We start from the raw sequence: 24,655 nt of genomic DNA, 5'->3' as shown, positions 1-24,655 counted from the left end.
GAGTCTGAGCTTTCCTCAAGAAAAGACCACAGGTATTAAAGCTGCAAGAAGCTGAGACACGGGTGATGCACTTGCTTTTCTGTTTCTGTACCCTATTATAAGCCTTGTCATTTATTAGAGGCCTCATATATATAAAGAACTAGGAATCTCAATTTTTGTGTTTAATTGCACGTGATAAATCTTTCTCCCATAATTTGCACTTTTTTACCCATTTATGATTTTTGTTTCTACATTATTCTCTGATTATGTGGGCAAAGTGTCATTTAATAATGAGTGGCATAGAACAAGTACTTCTTTTTATTTGTTTCAAACAGTGCCTAAGGATTTCATTCAGTAACTCTTTTCTTGTTTTGTGAGACAGAAGTTGAATCTGGATGACTTTCTTTAATATCCTTAATAACTACTTAACTTTTAAGTAGTTATTAATCCTTTTGATCTCAAGGTAATTGAGACTCCTTATAAAGGTCTTCACAATTCTTTCCAGAAAGACCTAGACAGAAGTATTAATGAAATATAAAAGTTTATATAAAGTGGATCATTTACATATGAAGGAGCTTGATGAAGCCTCCAGGAGATGGGAAGAGGCACAGCTTCCTCATAAGAATTATACTATAGAATCAGACAATAGGATCACAAAATCATTTAGGTTGGAAAAGACCTTTGAGATCATCGAGTCAGCCATTAACCCAGCCCTGCCATGTGTACCACTAAATCGTGTCCCTAAGCACCACATCTACACATCTTTAAACACCTCCAAGGGATGGGGACACAGCCACTTCCCTGGGCAGCTTCTTCCAATGCTGAACAACCCTTTTGGTGAAGGAAGTTTTCCTGATATCCAATCTAAATCTTACTGGTGCAGTTTGAGACCATTTCCTCTCATCCTACTGCTTGTTACCTGGGAGAACAGATCAAACTCCACCTGGCTATACCCTCCTGTCAGGTATCTGTAGAGAATAATAAGGTCCCCCTGAGCCTCCTTTTCTGCAGGCTGAACAACTCCAGCTCCTTCAGCTGCTCCTCATAGGACTTGTGCTCCAGATCTTTACCAGCTCCATTGCCCTTCTCTGGACATGCTCCAGCACCTCAATGTCTTTCTTGTAGAGAGGGGCCCAAAACTGAACACAGAATTTGAGTTGTGGCCTCACCAGTGCTAAGCACAGGGAGAAAACCCTGGTGCTGCTAGCCACACTATTGCTGATACAGGCCAGGATGGTATTAGTTCAGAATTATTCATATGACAAGTGATACTATTTTTTAGGTTATTTTTAAGTGGATTGTCTGGAGCACGTCTCAAGATTTTGTACCTGTCTATTTGGCTGAGTTCAAAAAGTATTTGAATGCCAAATTTACCTCAAACTTAGTGGGACAGTTGTTCAATACCTGACCTCTCCAGAGGATTCCAGGTGAATAGGACTCAGGCAAGCTGATTCTATTATCCATTTTCCTTATATGAGCTTTTTTTCCTCCTTCTAACCATTCAATAGGGGATAACTGCAGATCTGATTTTTGTAAAGAAAGTGGATGGATATGAATGTCTCCAAGCTCTTTGGTAGAGAAATTGCATTAGCATCTCTTTCTTGAACTTTTTTGCGATCCTCCTACTCCTTGGTAATCCCTCAGCTCTGCTTCCTAGTTCTTGTGGTCTAAAGTTTTATGAGTAACTTTTATACTTGCCTTTAGCAAGTTGTTCTACAAACTCTTCATTTATATTTTTAAGTATAATTTGATCTATAATAATAGATCTGTGTAAGCTCCCTTGTTTGCACATAACTTCTGCTTCTGGAAAAATATCTTTTACCTTCAAATAAGATCTCTTCTTTTTAAAATCTCTTCTATCTGTTATCTTATTTGTCTAAGAATCTTTCTCTTTTTTTTTTTTTTCCCCAAGGAATATTGATTTATTTTGCACCTCTTAAGTTGATGCTTTTAAGGAGTCCAAAACATCAACTTTCTAAAATCAGTGCTCTAGCAGAAGAGAAAGAGTTCAGAAGCCTTTGCTGTTGCAAGATTTCTGCCTCCAGCTTAAAAGGCAGCTTCAGCCTCTGATACATTGCTACATCCAGTACCACGGCTGCTCAGATCCTATGAAAACCCAACTCAGCAAAGCTCTATCCCCAGGGAAGGGCCATTGGCAGGAAGTTCTCTGCATGGCCTACCCAGTAAGGTAGCCTACGGAGAAGGATGGTGCTCCTGCAGCTCCCCACTGCTCCCCAGGTGTAATCCCCTTCCCCTCCTGGCAATACTGCCAGTGCTTGCTGCAAACAGCAATACGGTCATAAAAGTCTGAATTTTGTCTTTGTTTCATTTTTACTTTATATATGTCCTGTTTATCTTTAAAATTTTAGATGCCAAGTGGAACATGGAACATGGTCACAGGACTAGCAAGGATCTGGGCCACTGACTTCATTCCCTGTCTCCTTGACACCCCAATAAACCATAATCTCCTTCATAAATTTTGCAACTGGAATTCAAAAGTAGTAATCTCCAGTATTTTCCTCACTGGTTTGTTTCCTGTGACAGCAATTGATTTCATTAGAAGCATCTTTGGGAGTCTGAAACTCCTAGCAATATGTACAATAAAATATAAAGAAAGAGAGGTTTGGCATGAATAGTATTAAAGTAGACTACAACTTTTTCCTAATCCTCCAGATATTTGAAAATATAGAAACTGCACAGGGCTAAAACATGAAAATTTGTAAGCAAGACTTACAAATACAAAATCTCTTTTTCAAGTGACATTGATTTTGCTACAAGAAAGGGGAAATTAAAAGAAAGAGATAGCAGTTTTTAATAAAGAAATGAAAGAGAAACACAGTTGTGGCTCTAAGTAGGGACGTTCCATATTTCTGTCAAGGCATGCCCACAGCAGTTGATCCCAGCTGCTTCAAAGCAGTTTTCCACTGCTGAACACCACTAAGGTATCTGATTCACTCCGTGCAGAAAGGATTTTTCTCTCAGTGCCACACTGGGAACATGCACATCCCTGAAGAACTCGTTGTCATGGAGTAATCATCTCACTCATAGGCATCAGTGGTTCCTCCAGGCGTTTGTGTTGGATCTGATTCAGAGCAGGTGTCTGCAGTGCTCCACTCCAAACCCCACACATGAAGTCCCACCTGCACACAACATGTGCCAGCTGCACCAGGGAAGGTGAGGAGCATCTCCTCCTAGAACTCCTACCATTCCTCACTCCTACCACTCCTACCACTGCCTCAGCCTGAAAGAATACACTGGTTGGGTTTCTACTCAGAAGACATACAGGTGAGCTGGAAGGATGTCAAGGCCTTCATGTCACCAAGCTAAGTGCACGACAGGACCTTGGCACTAATACCTGTGTATTCTCCTTAGCTCAAATGTTCTCACACAAACAAAGCCCTGAAGGTGACCAGCACACTGAATTTCGGTTTCTGCTGAATGTAGATCTACAGTACAAATACTAACTTTGTGAGAGGAGAACTGCAGAATCATTCTTCTGAATAAACCTTCCTTATAACCTGGAAAAGGAAAGACACCTACCAGTTATTTTTGTCATTAAGATAAAAATAGTAGTCATAAGAGGATTTTTTGAGAAATCAAGCCATCTGCCCAAATAATGAAATAAATTGCAAAGAAACTAATCATTAAAGGAGAGACAGCAAATTATATTCTAAGAAAAATATTTTAGAGGGAGTATTGGCAGGACTCCAAACTACAGCTCTTGTACTTTGAGAGGACATTTGGAAAGATCTAATAAAAATGCATCATAATCAACCGATTCTAAGCCATTACCTGAGTTATTTGGAGTTTAAAGTTCCCATTGTAAATAGGATTACTTTAACAACATGGCTTAAATAATGTTAAAAATAGATCCTAAGTATTCTAGGTCATGCCAGAAATATGTAAGAAATTAAACCAAGGGATTTTAGGTTCATGAAAGCCAACCTCATTTTCAAAATGGAATAAAATTCTAATCCTCTGTTTCTCTTTATTTGTTATCATAAATAAATATGATAAAAAGCTTGACATGGTTTGTAGTGTAAACACTGAAAAGCACAGGTAAGATACCCACCTGTGTCTGCATTTTTCCAGTTCTCAGAATATAAATGGAAAGTTTCTGAGTATAAATAGAAAACCTTTGTGCAGGTTCCCTTTTAATTTGGCTCTGACTGGATATAGGGAAACAGCTGGATGAAGTCTCATGTATATATGTATATGTATATAGATTGATAGATTGTAGTGTGATTTTCAAAACTGTTTAAAATTATTTCAAAATAGAGTCCTTTTGGTACAATTAAAAAAATAAAAAAACAACCTACAAATCTATGCTATGCTCAAAATGTCTACGTCTTTTAAAAAGCTTTCAAAACCAGTTTGGTATAATGTGGTAGAATATGCCTGAAGATGTTAATTTTGTGTTTCCACTGAACACAGTCTTTAAGATAGAGAACTTGCAGCACTCTTCACAGGGCACCATTTTAAGCGGAGAACAGCAAAGACTGCTGATTCCAGGCCACGGCTGGATTTTTCCAAACTCCTGCATGAAGGCCCATGTCCCAGAGGCCAGCAGCCTTGACAGAGGTGTGCAGCTGCACCACGGCCTCTCCCTGTGCGACTGTGAGGTAACAAGGCTCGGAGCCAAAAAGGGTCACATATGGCTACATCCAGGTGCCAACTTCTTGTCACACGCTCGCTGCTTGCGTCGGGCAGGAGTGGGAGGATGTCCTGTGTCATTTTGCTGGTGCAGTTTGAGGGACTGCAGCCAAAAAGAGGAGAAAGAAAAGGGAGTAAAGTCAGCAAAGCTCCAGGTAAGAGCTGTTTTCTCTATTGTTTTTAGGGCACCAGGACCTGCTGTTTCCCCCCACATCAGTTTGCAGCGGGACAGGGACCCTCGGCAGCTGCGTCCCTCCGCACAGGCGGCAGGGGAGGGGGTATCCCAGCCAGGTCCCCTCTCCCGGCGGCAGCGGCAGCCTGAGCCGGCCGACGCTCGGTGTTTAGGGGAATGGTGCCCCACGCCGGCCACCTCCAGTCCTGGCAGCCCCTGGGGCCCGGCCCCCGCGCTGCTCCCGCCGGGACGGGCTGCGGGGACGGGCGCGCCGGGGGGGCGGGCACGGCATCCCGGCGCCTCCCGGCGCGGCACCCCGGCACCACATCCCGCGGCATCCCGCCGCCCTCGGGCACGGCCGCGGCTCCCGGCGCAGCGCGATCCGAGGGCAGGGACCTGCGGCGCCGGGTGAGGGCGGCGGCGGCGGGCGGGGGAAGCCGGGGCCGGGCCGGGGGCGAGAGGCGCGGCGGGGTCCCGCTCCGCCCGGGCCGTGGCTGCCGGGGCCGGGTCGGCCCCCCGGGCCGGCTGCCGGCTGGGAACATCCCGCAGGAGCGGCGGGGTCGCGGGAGGAGCCGCCCGCCCTGCGCCCGCAAACCCGAGCGTTCCCGGCGACGCGGAGTGCCCAGGTACCGTGCGCGTCCCTCCCGGCCCTGGGCAGCCTTCGCGCATCGAAGGGAACGGGGAGAAGTTTGGAGCAGAGAGCGGGCGGCCCGGCAGCTCCGGACGAGGAGCGGTGAAGCTGCCGGGAGGGAGGTCCTGGGGACGTGATGTCCCGTGCCCGACCACCGCGTCCCAGGCGTTCTTCGGGATAGGTCACGGGTGATCTGCTTGTGCCTCCCTGCCCTGGGTACTTCCGGACTGAGCAGGTTTAATGTTTCTTAGCGCCAGGTATTATTTAACTTTAGGGGAAGCCGCTAATCGGTGTCATACATAGGCTGCCTCTCACGGCGAAGGAAAGTGAAATGACTTTTTCTACGGCAGAAAAGCAATCAGAAGTGCGCCAGGTGCGATTTTAAAGCACGTCTCCTTCCTGAAATTATGCTTATATGGTCAAATTCATCAGTGGTGACAACACGAAGGCTAGAGAGTAATTTACTGCTTAGGTATATTACATATTTGAAACATAACCCTTGTGCATTAAATCCATAATTTAAGTTGCACGGACAAGATAATGAACAACTAACATGCAGTTTGTGGATGCAAAATATATTCCTAGAGAACCAGTTAAAATACATCACTGACTTTCAGCTTTCTGTGTTTGCAAGGAATGTCCTTGTACTTAGATCACATGCGAGGCAGGAATTTTTTTTCTTTTTGATTGCCACAGAATGTTGGCAGCAAGAGAATTGTTTCTTAATCCAGTTATAAATGATGCTTCTTAGCAGTTGTTGAAGTTATTTGTGGACTCTGTAGAGCAGGCAAGTGTTTTTAGAAAAGAGAGAAGTGAAAGAGTATTAACAATTCCTGAAGAAATGGATAAAATTACTGTGTACATTTGGGGGCATTGTGGTTAGGATTGGTTAATGTGGAAATACACAGGGCATATTGACTTGCACAGTATAACGTCATCACCTTCTGTATCTAGGAAAAAAAATCATGATGAAAAATTTGATCAAAACAGAGACCTTAAAAACAGCTGAAGGAAAGACAATGACACTTTGTTTACCTTTTCTGACTGAAGAAGTCATGGGGATGAGAATGGTCTGAGTTATTGAGTTTTTTTATTTCAACTTACAATATTCTCTTTGAAGTTTTGAACTTGAATGTGAATGCCATGATGGTTTTGAAATATTACATTGTGGTTGATAGCAAATACTTACAAATTTAAGTAAGATAATTTGAAACTTAACTCTAAATACTCACATAACTTCTAAAAGCACACACTTTAGTGTTCTATTAGAGTGGAGGTTTAGTTTTGTACCTTTGTAATACATCCTGTTGGAACAGAGACCAGTGTCTTTTCCTTTTTTTTTTTTTTTTTTAATTAGATGGGTCATGACAGTCACAAATTAAGGCAAAACAGCATAGCACACCAGTATGCTATAAAAATATGTATGAACTTCAAATTCACAACAAATTTAAAAAATATTGATGCAAATCATGAAATGCAGAGAAACTCAGGTCATATTGTTAATCTGTCTGAAAGTGCAAAACAGTTCTCTTGTGTCCATCCACTGACTATCCTGTTAACAAATAATATTTTCTGTTAGTAATAAGCCTTTCAGAATGTAATTGTTTCCTTCAGTTTCTAAAACCTGGGGTGGAAAATCTGTGAGGAATCACCAGCTCAAGATCATATGTTTCCTGAACTCCTTCTGGCCTTTTTGCTGGACTTTGTTGATTTCTCCTCAGGACCACACTTAGTTCTCTAGGTGTGGCTTCCTTTTGAATGGCTTTGCAGGGAAAGTGAGGGAAATTGGTGTGTTCTCTCCACTTCTTGATGTCCAAAGAGCCTCTGTGCATTGCAGCTTCTCCCTAGGGTGCACCTCATTCTCTCAAATAGTTTTGTGAGAAGTGGAACAGTTCAGGATGTTGGATTGATTTTTTGCACTCTATGGCATCCAGACTGGCCACTCAGACCCATGGGATCACCCCCACCACTGAAAGGGGAGAATTACAAAAATAAATCCAAGTGATCTTGTCTGGTAGAAGTATTTAGACAGTCAAACATCTGTGTTAGAATGGATTAAGATTCTGGTGTTTGCGTTTTTATGAGGGGATCATCCAGCTTTTCATTGCAGCCTAAGAGTGTGGCTTAGCAGAAATCCTAGAAAGTCAGAAATGGTGATCTGTTTGTGAAAAGCTCCCACATCTGGCTTTCCTCACGTGAAATAATGCCTTCTGTACTTGACTTAAAAAATCCGGTTTTAGAAGTTTTTCCCATTTTAGATTTATGTTTGTTATTTCTTTCCTTCTGCCCTGACTATATTAATTTCAGCCTGGTTTCCTAAGGAGATGAAGCTGAAACAATAATAATGCTGTCTGACTGATAGCTCCCCTCATTGCCTTGGTGTATTTTTTTTTACCCTTGGGGATTAATTTCTGCCAATATAAACAGAAGAGCAGAGATTTCAAAGTGACAAAATTTTACAAACCTCAAGGCTTCTGGCCAGGGAGATGAGGGAGATGCAGTTGATGCCCTCACTGAAGGAACCACTGTAGCAGGCATTCAACTTAATAGACATCTGAAAATTTGTGCGGGTGCTACATAGAATGCTGAGCTTTATAACTTCTGCTGCTCAAGGCTTGGTGATTATATTTTTCAATTTCTTTGCTCTGTGGGAGTGCACAGTAGTGGAAGTTTTGATCGTTCTTTTTTTTTCTCCATAGCCCTCTCAAAATAAGCTCAATAGGTCTGAGATGTTTCTCATAATGAGCTATGAATACAAACACTGTCATTCCTCAAGTTCATAAGATGATGTGTTGCTTTCCTTGTCCATAATTTAATGCTTCTTGATACAGGGTTGATAGCCAGCGGTGCAATAATTTTCTTTGTTTTCTTGACTCAGTGCTAACACTCGATTACTGTGGTCACAATAAAACCTAGCTTCTTCCACAATCAGTTTCTCTCAATTGCTTACAAGTTTTTGATTAGACTTTAATTTGCTTCCTACTGCCACTGCTGTTTCTTCTGGTTAAGGCTACATCTGAACGTCCTCTTCTGCTTTTTCTGCACAGCAGGATGCTGTAACACTCTCCCCGTGTCATGAGAAGGATAATGGAGGAGAAATATGAAAAGATGTTGTGAGTTTATCTAGCAAGACCTTTATGAATACATGTGCTTTTATTGACTTTTAGGTGGTGGTTTTGTTCTGATTATTTGTTCTGCTACACAGCTGAGGAGCTGTGTTTACAGGTAATTGCCCATTTTCTCCTTTCTTGTCTTGCCAACATTAATAGCATCACAATACTTGTGTGTCTTTTCTCTTTCATTATCTCCCTGTAAAATTACTGTGGACAGGTTTTTTTGAGGTGGTTTGGTTTGGCTGATTTTTTTTTTAATTTTTTTTTTTCTTTAGAAAGTTTTAATAGTGTATTAAGTTGATTTGCTGGCTTTTGTATAAATTGTATCAGCTGGCCTTACTCTCTGGGCATGAATGTAAATATATAAATAATAAAGCGCTCACTGGATAATGTTGATTTCTTTGAAAATATTTTTCTGCATTTATATTGCACAAAGCTCTCTTCTACATCTTTTCAGTCATTTATATACATTAAAGCCTTCATTCATTCCCCACTAAAGACAGAGCACCACCATGCTTGTATAGCAATTCCATTTGACTTTATTCTCTTGTTTGATATTAGCAAGAGGAAGGATAAGGTGCACAATGATGTCTTTTTTTTTTTTGTTTTTGGGAACAAGCACAAATGCTTATGTGGCATTGTGCCCCGCCTCATCCTCTTGCACTTGGATGGAGCCAAACATCCTTCCCTGCTGCAAGGACCTGGCCTCCTGGCAGACCCACATGGCTCTCCCTGTGCTCCAGGTAGCTGCGACCTTGCAGCCTGGGCTGGGTGCCTCCCAGCTGGTGTCAGAAACAACTCCTACAGAAGTTTCTCACCAGTGGTTGCATCGCTCCCAGAAACGTGGGAAGTAGCATCATAGGTAGGTGCTATCCAGTCTGCTTCAGTTCAAATGCATCCAAGGGATGGATCTGAAAACCCTGTCAGTGGAATTTTTTAACTTGTGCTGTGGTGAAAGATTGGGTAGGACATGCAAACTTGTGCCCTTACCTTGGCAGGGCAGAGAAGGGCAGTCACATACTTCAGAGAGGGAGTGTGGCATCTGCCCAGAGACCAGGGGGAGGGCTGGGGTAGGCTGGCAGAAGGAGTCTTTCACATGGTTTAGCTGTGGCTGAGGCAGCACATCTGACTACAGCCAAAAAAACCACTGTCAGCAAAGGGAGGTGATGATTTGACCAGGATCAGGTTTGCACTGTACATGGGGAGACAGACCTTGAGCAGCCTTGCGTGTGGAGCTCTGGCCAGGTGTAGCCAGGCTGAAGCATTTTGACAGGAGGATTTCAGCTGGCTTCCCAGAGCACAAAAAGCACTGAATATATGCAGCAGAGGTTTTCTGCATGTCTTTGCTTTGGTATGTGACATCTTTCCATGCTGAACCCAGAGGCAGGGGCAGTTTCTGTGCTGGGTTGTGCTGCAAGGATGCAGCTCTGAATTAAAAATATTCCATTTTATGTGTCCCCAGAAAAACTGCAGATCAGGGAGCACTTGCTTTTTTCTTTTTCCTTCTTCTTCTTTTAATCTACAGATTAAGCAGTATTTACTACATATATAATAATAGCAAAGCTGTCTCTGTTGTCTTTCCCCATCCTGTCCACATATTCCATCCAACAGAGGAAGGTGAACTGGGTTTACAGTAAACAGTGATGTTTATGCTTGCAGTTCTGAATACCTGCTGAGGCAGAACAGAGGGAATAATTTATACTGCTTTCCATCCCCCGTGGACAAATGGATAGCCTTTTATTTTAGTCTTTTTTGCAACCAATACACAACATTCTGCTGGAAATCCAGGAGTTTGTCCATAGGCCCCTGAGCAACCTGGAACTGTGATCAGTAATGCAGCTTTGGAGTTGTTGAAATGCCCTTGGAAGATGTGCAGCATTCAACACCACACAACTTGGTGTTGTGTCTGGATAAAGTGCTATCCTTTGCTCAGGCTCAACATCCCTTTTAAGGTTTGTTTTGCCTACCTTGGAATCTTGTGTCATTTGTATCCTTTAGCTGAGCACTTGACCCATCGATATTTTATATCTTCTTCATTTCAAGGTACCTTGGTCTTGCTCAGACAGATGCAGAAGCATTGGCAGCTCTTAAATATTTCATACTAACTGATGAAAGTGCACATAAGATTGTGGTTCCCTGGACACAGGGAGTCAGATGATGTGGAGTGTGTCAGTGTAGTTCACCTTTCCTGTTTCCTTGCAAAACAGGATGGACTCTCCTCCAGGGAAGGAGCCATTTTCTAGAGTATCAAAGCCTGATGGTCATGGCTGGAGCAGTTGCCCCATGAGGAAAGGCTGAGGGACAGGCTGCCTCAGTCTGGAAGGAAATGGCTCTGGAGGTGCTGACAGCAGCCTCTGGTACCATGGGGAGGGAGGTGGTCAAAAAGAGAGTGCCAAAGACACAGGGGGCATCAGCTGGACCAAGCCAGAGAGGTTCAGATGGTCCACAAGGAAAAGAGTCCAAGGAGGAAGAGGTGTGGGCTGCCCACAGTGGCTGTGCCAGTTCTGCTCTGGGGAGTTCCAGCCCCAAGGGAGCACAGCCGTGATCAGCCTAATCTGACCTTGGTGCTGGACCAGGGAATCCTGAGCCCCTTCCAGCCTGAGTTGTCCCGTGACCCTGTAATTCCAAGCTCAAAGCTGAGCCTCTAAAAAGTTGCTGTGAAGCCTTTGTTCACCATCTATGCATGAAAAACATAACAGGGAAGAGGAACCTTATTTAACAGACTGAAAGAAGGCCGGTTGACTGTACCTTTAGTAAGAAATAACAAATAGATGCTAACAACAGCACAGTGGTTTGCAGTCCTGCCTTAAAATATCTTGCTAATAGAGTCTGCCTTAGATAAGGTTAAATTCAGTGTTGTAAAACAATTTCTAAGTGTACAACATGTGATCTGTTTCAGGCTTCAAGTCTAATTCAGTCTGCTGCAGCTTTTGTTCACTTAAGAAAAGCTTTCTCCAAGGCACAATACAGTATAATAAAAATGCAGGGACTTCTGTAAACATGTTTTGCTAAAGCTTTAATGTGATAGTTATGTTCTACGTTCAAAAATGAAACAGCCTACTGCTTTCTTGGAAGTAGGCATCATGTGCAATGGTGTGACTTTAAAAGAAAGGTCCGAAGTGGGGATAGGGTCTTCTAATGTGTCTCGCTTGTTTTTCTTCTTGGAAAGGTCAGGTGTTAGAAATTCTGTTGTTACCACCCTTCTGATATTTTCTCTAAATTTCTTCTCAGAAGAGCTGGATTGCAATGAAACCTCTTGATGACAAAGCCTCCAGAGAAGACAGCCGCTGACTAATCTATTATTAAGACTGTGAGTTGCTTCTGTTTAACAAAAAAATACTAAAGAACCACACCAAAAAGTAAATTATAAGCAATTGCTTCTACAATAGATGGAGTTTCATTTAAGCAAACATCAAGCAAAAAGCTCCTCTCCATGTTGTCAAAGCTGTTTCATAAGCAGTGATTGAACATGTGTTCCCTGAGTAACATAAAAGAGTTGGCATTAAGAAGCCAGTGGTGCTTTCAACCACTTCCCCTCTCTTCCCCATCATTACTCAGAAACTGTCACTAAAGTGCTTGCTGTTTACCTCAGAGAGCTTAAAAAAGCTTAAAAAGGTGAGTATGTGAGGGTTGGAGGGATATTTGTTTTCTTTCCCCTTGAACGTGCATTTGTTTGCTGGAAAAGCTAGAATTGTGGAAGTAATTAAATTGAATAAAAACAATTCTCAGCCAATTTCTAATGAAAACAACCTATTATTGGTGTGATTGGAAGGTCTCCACTTGAACATAGAAGGTGTTTATCATAAGGCATGATGCTTTTAGGAAAAAGCATCACTGAAAAGGCAATGCTGGCTTTTTCTGTTCTGAATTGGTAGTTTTATTATTTATAGTTTGAAGAGAGAGTACATGCTGTCCACACAGTTCCTTTTATTAATGAGTAACTCATTTTTATGTTCCTTCTCTCCTTTTGGATTCTCATTAGTTACAGGTAACTGGAAGCAACAGTCTAAAGTAAAAGAGAATAAATTGGATGGTGTGTTTCTCAAACAGATTTCCGAAGAGACTCAGTGTGTTCTGTTCTAGCAAGTTTTTAAGCTAAAAAAAAAAATATTATTATGGTGTTAATATTATTACACTGATTCATTTAGCTTTACTGACTATTAAAAGAATTCTAAATGGAAACCTACTTGCTATAATCCCATTTAAGGAGATGCAGTTTCTTGGGTTGAGTCAACTATAATAATTCACACATCTTAGCATGGAAATTGAATGTTGTTACAGAAACTTAGTTATCTTGAAGGGATGTAATGACACATTCAGCTGTATATTTATTATGTTAATTAAGTGACTGGTTAACAATCCAGCCGTTGTAGAGAGTTAAATTTTGTCATATAAAGGGAGAACGAAGAAAGCTGGAGGCCTCTTTAGTAGCAGTTGGTGGTCTACAGAACATAGAAAGAAGCTGAACAAATTTATCCAGCTGATCAATTTTGCACATCCACATGGAGTTATATCCACCTCATGATTCTGACAACTAAAAAAGTCAATTAAAACTTCACACCTTAATGATTTTAAAAGTTGCTTGCTCTTTAGATTTTTGTAAAACCTAGAACCTGAAGTTCTGTTACTTAAAATTAAATAAATACTCTGGAAGAACTGAAAGATGAGATTTAGAGATGCACCCTTTTTTTTAAATGAAGCTTTTAATGGCTCAATGTCTTGATTAATCCTTACTATAAATATTAACTATGCATTTTTTCTAGGCGTATATTTTGAGAGGGAATGGTAATTTTTTTTTTTTTTAATCTGTATCTTGGCCTCATTTCTGTACCTTTTCAGAATGTAGGAAGAAGCATGTAAGGTTAGAGGTGAATCAAAGCAAATTAAAAAAAGGTCAATTTTAATTTGAATGACTCAGTACCTATCCACCCCCACTCTCACCTCTCTTCCCAGTGCTGTTCCATTTGATTATAGCTGGGATTTCCAGCCCAGGCCTTTCTGTATGGCTGCCTTTCAGGGTAGGATTGAGTGCATTTGTTACTGCTCTACTCCTGGTTGAGAACTGGAGAGCAGAGATAACAGCCGGCAGTGCTGTCTCGGGGCAAAGGATGTCTCCTGTAATCCCAGTTTCCTTGTTCAGACTTTCCAGCGTCAGTGTTACATGGAGGAGGAGAAGCAAGGCTGACAGCCCGAGCTGCCATCTGACAGGAGTCACATTTGATGTACGGATGGCAGCGGATCCCTTGGTTGGGGCTGTGGCAGGGGAGGCAGTCCAGCCTTCAGGCTTAGAAAAGCAGGAGCCCCTCAAAGGTGGAACGTAATTACCATCTGAAGTTAAGCTGTTCCCAAAATGGGGATATTTGTTCAGATGTCTTACCAGGAGCTGGCAAGGGGATCTGGCTTCACTCCTCCTGTGCCAGTCTGAGCTGCTCCAGCAAGACAGCAGATCCAGCCTATTTATACAACTGAACAAAAGAGGTGCAGGGTAAGGCCTCGTTCTGGTTTTGGGGCAAAGGCAGAACACATAGAGACATGCTCTTTTGTTGGAGCATGTCTTTCTAAGGCTCCATCTCCTAAGTGAGAATGTGGCATTCAGAAGCTCGAGGATAGATGGCTCATCACTAAATGGGATGTGATGAGGGGGAAGATGCTCAGCCTCAGGCAGCATGGGAGCTAAAAACAGCTCGGTGGTGTTGTGAGCTGTGTTTGCACAGTGCCAGCACAGCCACTGCTGAACTTGGGAGAGGCTGGAGATGTTCTGGAAATGTTCAGAGGAGTGAAATCCTTGCGGGGTAATAGCCCTGAAACTGAGGAAGGAATATTATGGCTTGTTCGTGTCTGGTATCAGCATGGGAGTTTCAAAAATTGTTAAGAAAATAAGCATATGGACTGTATAAAAGGCACATAAGCTTATTTTGGGTGAGGAATATACATGATGCTGTTCTCCCTTTTACATCTCTTCAGAAAGTATCTTGGCACGTTTTCTGTAGATTTGTGTCTCTGAATTTAGAGGGGGAGGATGAGGAGGAAGGGAAGCTGAGGTGAGGAGGAAGGGAAGCTGAGAATACAGTGCTGCTGGGATATGACAGAGTTTAGCACCAGTTTGTTTGCAAGTGGAAGATGCAGAGGAGCTGCAGTGATGTGTTATATTGTTAATTATGTTTCAGTGTAGCTCTGGAGTTGTAGATCCTAGGAGAAATGCCACTCTGAGCAAATATGGCGTTCAGAATTTGTTGGTGAACTGTAACATCTGAAATTATACTTCTCTACAGAGAAATAGAGCTTAACTGTGCTAAACATGCAACAAACACTTATTGCAACTCCAATTTGAATGTTTACACTGTGAACAAAATACCAAGAAACACTCACTAATAATTCTGTGGCATCTGCTTTCTGGAGAGAATTGTGCCCTCATTTTCTAAATTAGAGGAATGAAAATAACAGTTAATTATTTTCTTTTTTTTTTCCCTCAGGTCATACTGCACTTGGTAATAAGTCACTGGTAAACAGCTCATGAACTGTCTGTGCTTCTTGTCTTGGATGTTGAGTTAACAGGATGTTTACTTGGAAGCCTTGGGAAAGGCAGCCAGTGGGAGAGAGGGGCAGAGAGAGGTGACAGAACAGCGAGAGCTCAGGGAACAAGGTCTGTGGCACATGCAAAGGGCTTGAGGACCCTTGTCTGTACACTTTGACAATGGGCATCAATGTTACTGTGCAGAGGAGTGAGATAAAAGGTCAGGATGGTTTTGTTTCGTAACCAAAACAGGCAGGATGTCTGTTGAGGAGAATAGTGGCTGTCTAAATGAATGTACTTTGGTAACAGCAGTTGCACCCAGGTGTTGTCTCATCTTTTGGGGGCTGTGGCACGGTATCCCAATGCAGGTTACTTTTCTTCTTCAAGGTAGAGGACACTTTGAATACCATTTTAAATCTTGGGTAGCTCCATCCTCCACTAAAAATTAATGGATGCTATAAAAATACCAAGGCTAGAATATTTCCTTTGGTCATAAATTTCCCATAGGAAAACTGCTCTGTATTCAACAGTGTAATGCTGGGGTTGGTACTGATGCTTGAGTTTAATAGGGTTTATTAAAGTATCTTCATTATTCAGAAGAATAAAATTGTTCCAGTGATTTTGCACTATTTTGCACTGCATAAGCAGCACTCTTGTGGTGTGGTAAAGATTGTCTTATTTTTGTCTCCACAATTCAGGAAGAACTGGGATGTTACAGTGTACTGCTGAAACTGTATATCCAGAAAAGATATTGGTAATCAAACACGAATATCTGTAGGAAAGGTCATCTTAGTTATCAGATGCATATGCCCTTTCCCAGTCCACCAGCTTGCTGTTTTAATGGCTCTGGGGTGGCACAGATTTGTGACTAATCCTTGCTTTGAATCAGCAGTGCCTACTGAGATAATGCAGGAATTGTTCAGAGCTTTAGAGGGATGGATGGTTCAAAATTAAAAAAAAAACCAACCAAGGAACAAAAAAGCCAAACAGATCAAAAGAGCTTTTCTATTACACCACCAAATTGATTACTTCTAATTCAGAAATTCATTTAAGACATTCTTATTTTTCATAACTTGATCTTGAAGAAATGTTTTTACCATGTAACCCTGATTTTTTTCTGCATTGTGGTTTTTTCCCCTGGGACTGAGTGGTGAGGGCAGCTATCCAGTTAATCCAGAATGAGCTTCAACAAAGCCTAGATGTGTGGGCTTACAGTACCTCCAGGCAGCATAGCAAGTGCTACCTTATCCAAGGATATAAACACCACTGGCTTTGGCCTCACACCTCCACCTCAGCTTCGTGGATTTGTGGCTATTTGTGGCCACAATTTCTGCTGATCTTCAGCTTTTACTTCAGCCTGATGATGAGCCACATCTTGCTGTCAGAGTTGTTTTGTGCCACAGTCTAGGCTGTGGCACCTGAAAGATCCCCTCCACTGTGTGGTTTGGTGACATGGATGGTTGTGGGGCATCCTGCATGGGAAGTGTTCTTCTGTGGCTGGAGACCATCCTTTCTTTGGAGATCTTTGAGGTAGGAGCAGGTTTTCTCATGAATCTCTACTTGTCCCAGCTAAAGTGGGAAAATATTGCCTTCAGAGTTGTGAGATGAAGCCTTCAAAGCACAGAATAGACAACTGTGTCACCAGGCAGGCTTCTTGAAAGACTGAGCTGTTTTTGTCCTCTAGTGAGGCGAATGAGTGATGTGCCCTGGATTTAGCTGTGCCTACCATGTGATAATAGAAATTCATTGTGAAATGTTTATGATCCCAGAAACATGTACTGACATGCTGCACAAAGCTAGGGTTCTGCCACTGCACACACTGGACAATGTTTTTTCACTCAGTTTGTTTTTCCCTACAGCCCCTGACTCCAGGTCCATTCAACTATTTTGGGTTACTTTGTAAGCAATCTGTAACCACCCTCTACTAAATACAGCTTTCCTGGATATGTAGGTTCAGCAAATTTCCTTCTTGCATGAAATCTCAGAAAGGCTATTAGTAAATTCTGAGTTTGATTTTTCTTTTTATAGTCATTTACAATTTCAGATAAAATTGCCACTTGCACTAGTAAAAGACTTAATGTGTACCTGCAGCTCACTCTCTTTTGACTAGGTTATTTTATTTGTGTCAGTTTGCGATATCTGATGCCTGTTTTTCAGCCTTTGTTTCTGTGGCTGAAAGATCAAAATTTCAGGAGAGTAGTTTATTTGTAGAAGTTGTTTCCTTTTTCTTCACATAGATACAGTTTTCATATAGATATCGAGTATTTTGACAATCAGTTCCCAGATGTGATCAAGGTACATATCTCTAAAGAGACAAGTGAAACTCAGTGACCATGAAAACTGAGAAGACACTGTAGGACTGGTTAACTGGTAGATCCTAAGAGCATGTGGTAGGAAGAGGGTTAGGCACGAACCCCTGACTGAAAGTATTTTGGGCAGAGTAGCTTTTGTGCTACTAATAGACATGATAGTTCTGCTAAATACCTGGTCTCTCCTCTCCTTCTTGCTGCCCTGAGGATTCTTTGGAGAAGCAAAACATTACTAAGGACAAAGAGAAAAAACTCAGAGCACTGTATGATAATTTGACTGTAGAGCCTGGACATCCTTCAGTGGGAATGGACATGCTTGAATTGCTATGCACGAATATTTTTATGATATTGAATAAAACTCTGAAAGGAACTTGGCTGAATACAGGGAATCTTAAGGCCCTATGCCATGTGTCTCTTCCTTTCTGTGAGATGTATCCTGCCCTATTTCTGTTTCAAGGGGCTTTTATGCATTTGTGTGGAAACAGTGCATCCTTAGAAGAACTGTTTAACAGCTCTTGGAAGAACAGTTTCCTGCCTCACAGGGTATTTTTAGCCAGCTTAGACCCACAACTCATCAAGACCTGAGGAATGGACCACCCAGGACTTGAAGGATAGAGTTTTGTGTTGGTACCGCTCTGCTTTGTGGAAGTTGAAGGTAAATGACAGTGAATTTGGCTTCTGATATATATATTCTGTTTGTAACAGAACATCTGTTAGAAATCTTGCCTGGCTACAGTAGCATCTCAGATGGATCTCTGCAGCACAGCGGTACCCTGGTTCTGCTTTTTTTTAGGAGATGCCCTCCATACCAAGGGCAAATAAAAAATCCATAGATCTGCCTGCTTGTCACTGTAAAACTGCATGGTTAATTGATGTGTGGCCTGACCATATGCTTATGTAGAGTACTGACATGTGAACTGTGCTCAGAATAAGCATAAATGCATTCATCCTTTTCCTTAGTATAGGTGAAGGGAAGAATTCACTCCTGGAATGAACAGAGGGAATGTTGTTGCTGTGCATACCTGACAGATGGACTAGGAAAAATACCTGGTGAATTAATATCAGAATTATGTGCTCTTACGGGCTGCTAAAAGCTTCACAGGTAGTCTCCCACCATTTCAGTGGTGTACATACACAGCAAAGAGAGGAGCAAGAACAGCACCACATTGCCTGAGGTTTGCTGTCACTCACCTGAGTGTGCAGGTGACCTTGAGTTCTCATTTGTGTGATACCCCGCATGCCAAGGCTTCCTTCCATTGTTTTATTTCAGCTTTGATCTCTGTGACACCAGAAGTGGAATATCACCTGGTCAGTCACAGCCTGTGAGGTCAAAAAAACCATTAATAAATGCAGTTACAGAGCCTGTCTGATAGATACCCTTGTGCTGACAGACACGGGTGTTATCATGCAGGAGGACACTGTGCAGGGGCAGGGCAGGAGAAGGTGCAGTGACAATGGGACATGAAAATAGAGAGGGATGCAGTGTTTGAGGACAATTTGAATGAGGCTTTTCATCCAGGCTTCAGGCTAATTGTTCTGCCATTAATATCAGTTATCTGATATCAGTATCTTAGTCTTGTTATTTGCTATGTGCAGGTATAAATACCATGTTTTCATGACATGTAAAATTGCATTCCCCTACTGATAGCAGCAAGGAATCTTGCAGGGAGGATTGCAAAGCACTTGTAAAAATCCTGTTCATTGAATGAAGCCATAATTGCAGAGGTTAGGGTTTAATGATACCTGCTTTTCTTCTCCTGCTCTTTGCAGAGATGCTGTTGTTCCAGGAAGTGTTAGGAAACCCCTTGGGCTGCAGCTGTGTCTGGTCTGCACAATGCAAGAATAAAGACTGAAGAAACCCCTTTTCCACTTCTGCTGTCCCTCTGCATCTCTTTAGGGATCAGATATGATTCATTGTCTTCCCTGGGACTGCCTTCCTCTCACCTCCAAATGCCATTCAGCCCTCAGAGAACCCCCATGAGAGCAGATTGCTTTACTTAAACATTGGCAAGTGACCACATCCTGCAGCTGGGGTCAATCTGGGCTCCTGGCCCCCTTTCCTTCTCATCATAGGTTTTAAAGAGGGATTTAGTTTTGGAACTGCTAACTTCAGCTCTCACATCTATGCTGATGGCTTTATTAACAGTAGAGCCATCACATAAATTGTCATCTCCTGCTCTTGACTGCCCAATGTCAGACATGTCACTGGCGGTGTCTCTGTAGACAGGAAAGCAGGTGTTGATTCTTTGGGACATTTGACTTTTAAATTTCCTCGTCATCACCTTGCTTTTAAGGGTACTGTTACAAGGTTTGGTTACTGGTTTTGGTGCCCTTTCCGAAGGGCAGCACTGCAGGGCTGCCTCTGCAGCCACCAGCCAGAATTGCTGGGTTTTCGGGATTATCAGTATGGAAAAAACTCTATTCTTCATCTCTTTGTGCACTGTGAAACTTTCCATTTTACCATTCAGGCAGAGTTTAGCCCAAGTGAAGGGGTAACATAATTTCAATAGAAAAATAAAATTGATAATCTTAGATTCTTTTCTGATTGAGCTCTTTCAGTCTTTAGAGTGCTTTTTCATTGTCTAATGCTTCTTTGAAGTAAAAAAAAAAAAAAAAAAAAAACCTAAACTGAATGAACAGTTAATAAGATCCTTTCCCATTTTCATCAGAAGGCTGATGTCTTATTAGCACAAAATACCCTTGTAATATTCCACTTTCAAATTCTGCTTCCTACCTCTTGAAAATCAGCAGACACAGTAGACTTCTTGCCACAGGAGAGAATAGTCCTTCCCCTTTGCAGGAGATTATTGTGGGGCTAGTTGGAAACCTCCTTACACACTATCTTACACTCCAGCTCTGGAGGTTGAAATCAAAACTGAAAATATTTTTTGTAGTCGTCTCGTTGTTAGAAACTTGATGTTCTGCCTTGTCACATAAAGGAATGGGTTTTCTGCAATTGGTGTTGAGTAAATGACTTGGACTTCTTTTTGGTATGGAAAGCAATTTTTTTCTTTTGCTTAGAACTGACATAATGGGGATTTCTTTTGGGGAGTTTTTGTTTCTATGCTTTTCTCCAGAGCAGTTGTGAACAGTTGAGCTGGTTCTTATCAAATGGGTATCTACTGTGTAGTATCTTGTTGCTGAAAGAGGTCAAAAGTAAGGGAAAGCACTATGAACACATGAAGGTGCTTCCTGTTTTATAGTCTCTGTATATATGTCCTGTGCTCAGCAGCTCATGGGTTACTTGTGTAAGACATAATATTTTTCTGTTTAATAACTTTTGATAGATTTTGCTTCCTTCAGGTTTTTTATCACCTTCTCAACATTATTGATTACCTCCTGAACCTCCCACTCAACTCTTTAGATTGAATGCAGTTTTCAAATCCAGGGTAGATTTGCCACAGACATCCAGAAATTGCTCCCCAAATCCACCTTCCTGACATCAAGTGGGTTCTGTCTTGGAAACAATTGTTATTTGTTGCCTCTTAATTCTGTGAATATTTGAAATACTAAGATTATGTGTAACAGGAAGCAAACCATAAATCTGTGGAGGTGAACGAATTTGCAGAGTGTTGGTTTCTGACAGACATCCTGGCCAAGTGACAGAACATCTGGAATGATAGCACAATCTTCCCAAAGCCAAACCTCATTGCTGCCATATTTCACCTCTTTTTTGGATGTTACTGTTGTCTCATCATCACCTTCTGCAAGCCGGTGGGATTCTCTCCTTGTCCTAACCACAGCTGTTGCCATTGTTTTCTTGTCCACTTCAGGTATGTAGAGATGTTGCCAGTGCATTGCAGGCTGAGCAGTTTTGAAGGCAAAAGCATTGCTCTTGTGCCTCTCAGCACACACATAAATAGTGTGAGGTGAGAAGTGGTGCATGTGCAGTGAACACCCCTCAGGTAACGTATCTATTGATTATACACACGGTTTACACTGAGATGTCCCAGAAGAAAATAATGAAACAGGAAGCATTTACAGCTCTGGAAGAAACAGGAACTCTGCTCTGTTGAGGAGAACAGTTACTCATTGTATTTGAAGATCTGAAGAAAATGTAAACCCATCTGAACTTGTGTAATTAATACTTAAAGCCTAATTATAGCAGATCATTTTTACACTCTATCATTTAACTTCAATTCTTAGAGATGCCACATGAGAAGTGCAGATACTGAGCAGTTCTGCAAATGAGTAAGAAATTCAATATGTACTTACAGCCAGGACTGTTAAGGAAATGTTGCTTAATTAAGCCTCATTAATACAGACAGTTCTGTTTTTTAAGAAAAAATTCTGCTGCTGAAAACAATCTTCATTTATTGCTCATTCCTGAATGTTTAGAACAGATTTAAAGTTTTAAATACTTATCAATAAATATTAATAACACTGTGTATGGAAAGTTTTGGGTTTTTTTCCCTGCATCAGTAAAATTTCTTCTGAAAGTAGGAGGATTTACTTATGCAAGTTGCTGGTAGAGGAAAGAACTGCAACTGTAAGCAAATTTGGCTTAAGCATAAGATAACCTACCAAGCAGCTATAGGCATTTTTTAACATTGATAAAAGAACTGATGAAATGTCATTTTTTTACATATGTTACTGCAGATGATGCTTATGGCATAAGTTGTTTAGCTTAATAGTTGTAATGATGGGTTCAGAAATTGAATTGACCTCCAGTATCTGTTCAGATGTAGAGCCCCTCTGTGTATGGGAATGGCAAAAAGTTGCAAATTGATAAGCTCCATCCATTTTTTGAAAGATAAACTCTTCAAATATGGGTTTACAATGTGGAAATCATGCCTGCCAATATCCTTCATGTTTAGTAGAGGCTGTGTGAGGAGGATTATGTCATTGTGCATCCTCTCAGGTTTCAAAGATGCTTCACAGAAGGCAGAATTACTTGCTGCTAGTCCAAACCTGTACAAAATCCCCCTCTTTGACCCCTGTCCTGCATTTGAGATCCTGGAAATGTTCCCACTTACATAAGTGTGAGTTGGATAAAGTATTCAATCCACCTTAACATCCCATCTTTATTTCTTCAACTTAGACATTTTTTTTTACTTCAAAGCCTCCAGAGACTGGGCACCACGCTGAAGTGAGGAAACAGTGCTCCAGATCAATACAATCACACAGTGCACAGTCTAAATTGGTACCATATTTGTGTATTTCAGAAGAAAGAGCAAGTTTGCCTCTTACAGTCTGTAAGATGCTGTAATTGCAGTAATGGAAACAGGAAGCATGAAGGAGAATGGTTTGTGTATAGGCTGAAGTTTGGTCCCCCCCTGCAGTGGAGCTGAGTTCAGCCAGCAATCTTGTGCCTCTCAACAACTGGCATAAAATGCCTCTTAGTAGAGATCAGCACTTAGGAGGCTGCCCCTAACATAGATGGAAATTCAGCTGAAGGCAGAATGAGGCAACAGTTACCATGAATTCTCTCTTAGGAGACTGTCACAGATGAATGGTTTAGGTCACTTAAGGAGTCACTGCCAAAAGTAATAGCAGCAACAGGTTTAATCTGGATTTGGGAAGGTGCATCTTGACAACATTCAGTGGCAAGGTTAATTTTATGACTGGCTACACAGACAGAACATACAGAGCAAACTTCGATTAGAACCAAATTTTAGATGATTGACGTGGAGAACAAGGATGAAAAATGATAAAGATCTAAAAGGTAAGGGAGATGATCCCAATGAGTCATGGGGTTCCCCTTGCTCTCTAAATTCCTATTGGAGTGTTGGTGCAGCTGAGTCCAATCTTAGTCCCTGCCTTGGTCAATGGTTCATGTCTAAAGGATTTCATAGGGAAATACAAGGAGTAGCATAGACCGTCTGTCTCCAAATGTTTTTTTAAGCAATTTCAGGCCATGCTGCCAGCAGCAAGGAGGTGAATTTTTGCCTTTCTTCCACACTGGTTCAGAGGAATGTTGGTTTTTGATGTTTGTGAGTGAAAATTCAGTAAAGCACATTAACCTCATTAATCACAGTGTGAAGAAAAACCCTGTCAGTGAATCCAGGCTTTATCTTTGCCTTTTGCTTTTTGAGACACTGAAAGAAGGAGAAAAAAAGACATCAGATGTGTCTGAATGATAGTACTGAAACTCAGAAATTATAACTGGATTAGGGAAAAAAAAACCTTTACCATAGGTGCAAGGAATGGAAGTCTGAATCTGAAAGGGAAACTTGAAAGGCAGACTGTCTGACATGTTTTGCTGGAAAGGTCTGCTGTTCTGATCCTGTTTTCTCTTTATGGACCAAATTTTTATCAAGTTGTAGTTATTTCACTACTACCTTACACAAGTGCAAAAGGAAAATATATTATTAAATCTAGTGGCTTTGTGTTTGTACTTGTATAAATAACTCTTTAGCAAGCTATTTATTAGTTATTGCTACTGTACAGCATCAAGGCATAAAAAAGACTCCCAGTGTAGATGTGCCTACACAAAGATTGTATTCGTAAGGGAACACTAAAGATGAACACCAGCCTAAAAGGCAGATGCCATGTCCACTATCTAGAATTTGGTATTTGAAGTTCATACACATAAGGACAGTAGCAGCCTTATCAGAAAGCATAAATTTAGCATTTATTTCAAAACTTGCAGTACTAACAGCTCCTACAGCACTGATGAGTTGGCTGAATAGAGGTGAAAGATTTATGATCTTCCTGTCAGCAAAAGCATATGTAGACCTGATAGAGAAGGTAATGAAAATATTCATGGCAGTTTTGACCCTCACTGCTATTTTTTTTGTGCTGACTCTTCATTTATAAATGGGTATGGGAAACAAATTAATCATCATTTTGTGGTGGCAAGTATAAGGTTCAGCTTCCAATCTGAAGAGCGTAGTTAATTCGTTATTGACAACAATGCTCTTTCAGAGTGAGGGTAGACTGCATTTGTGTGTTTCACTGCATGGATTATGTTGTTGTCTTTAAACCAAGAATTTGGGAAGGGCAGGTTTTGAGTACTGTTTTACAGGCTGATAAAGCACAGGAAGCCACAAGAGCTTTCTCAAATCCTGCAACATCATTGGAGTCTGTTGCCCTGTTGAGCAATAATGCCATTTACTGTGAGACACACGTCAGAAGCACAGCTGAATAAATGCAACTTCCACACTATGAAAGCAGATTTAAAGCTGGACTTCCTCATATATAACAAGACTGCGTGACAGCTAGTGCTGACTTGTAGAACATCACAGACAGTATAAATACCTGGTACAGCTGCTGGGAATTATTTGCGTAACATATTGAGGGCGGACAACAACTGCCACAAATATTACATATCATCAATTACTT

The 24,655-nt window shown here is 41.5% G+C and overlaps 1 protein-coding gene across 5 annotated transcripts in view; it reads left to right on the top strand.

Annotated features, from left to right (window-relative positions):
* The first annotated feature begins 4,702 nt into the window (after positions 1-4,702).
* PKIB (cAMP-dependent protein kinase inhibitor beta) overlaps positions 4,703-24,655 on the top strand; it is a 53,367-nt gene continuing 33,414 nt past the window's right edge. Inside the window, exon 1 of one of the 5 annotated variants that reach the window (XM_053937784.1) lies at positions 4,703-4,787. The gene's annotated coding sequence lies outside the window, so the exon portion shown is untranslated. Of the gene's footprint in view, positions 4,788-5,114; positions 5,213-5,344; positions 5,431-11,838; positions 11,859-24,655 lie in introns of those variants that run through there. The other 4 variants (XM_053937783.1, XM_053937782.1, XM_053937787.1 and 1 more) reach the window with 4 other exon arrangements.

The sequence above is a fragment of the Vidua chalybeata genome, chromosome 3 (assembly GCF_026979565.1).
Source record: "Vidua chalybeata isolate OUT-0048 chromosome 3, bVidCha1 merged haplotype, whole genome shotgun sequence".
NCBI lineage: Eukaryota > Metazoa > Chordata > Aves > Passeriformes > Viduidae > Vidua > Vidua chalybeata.
Note: the sequence above shows the minus strand (reverse complement) of the source record. Positions and strands in the feature narration are given on the sequence as shown.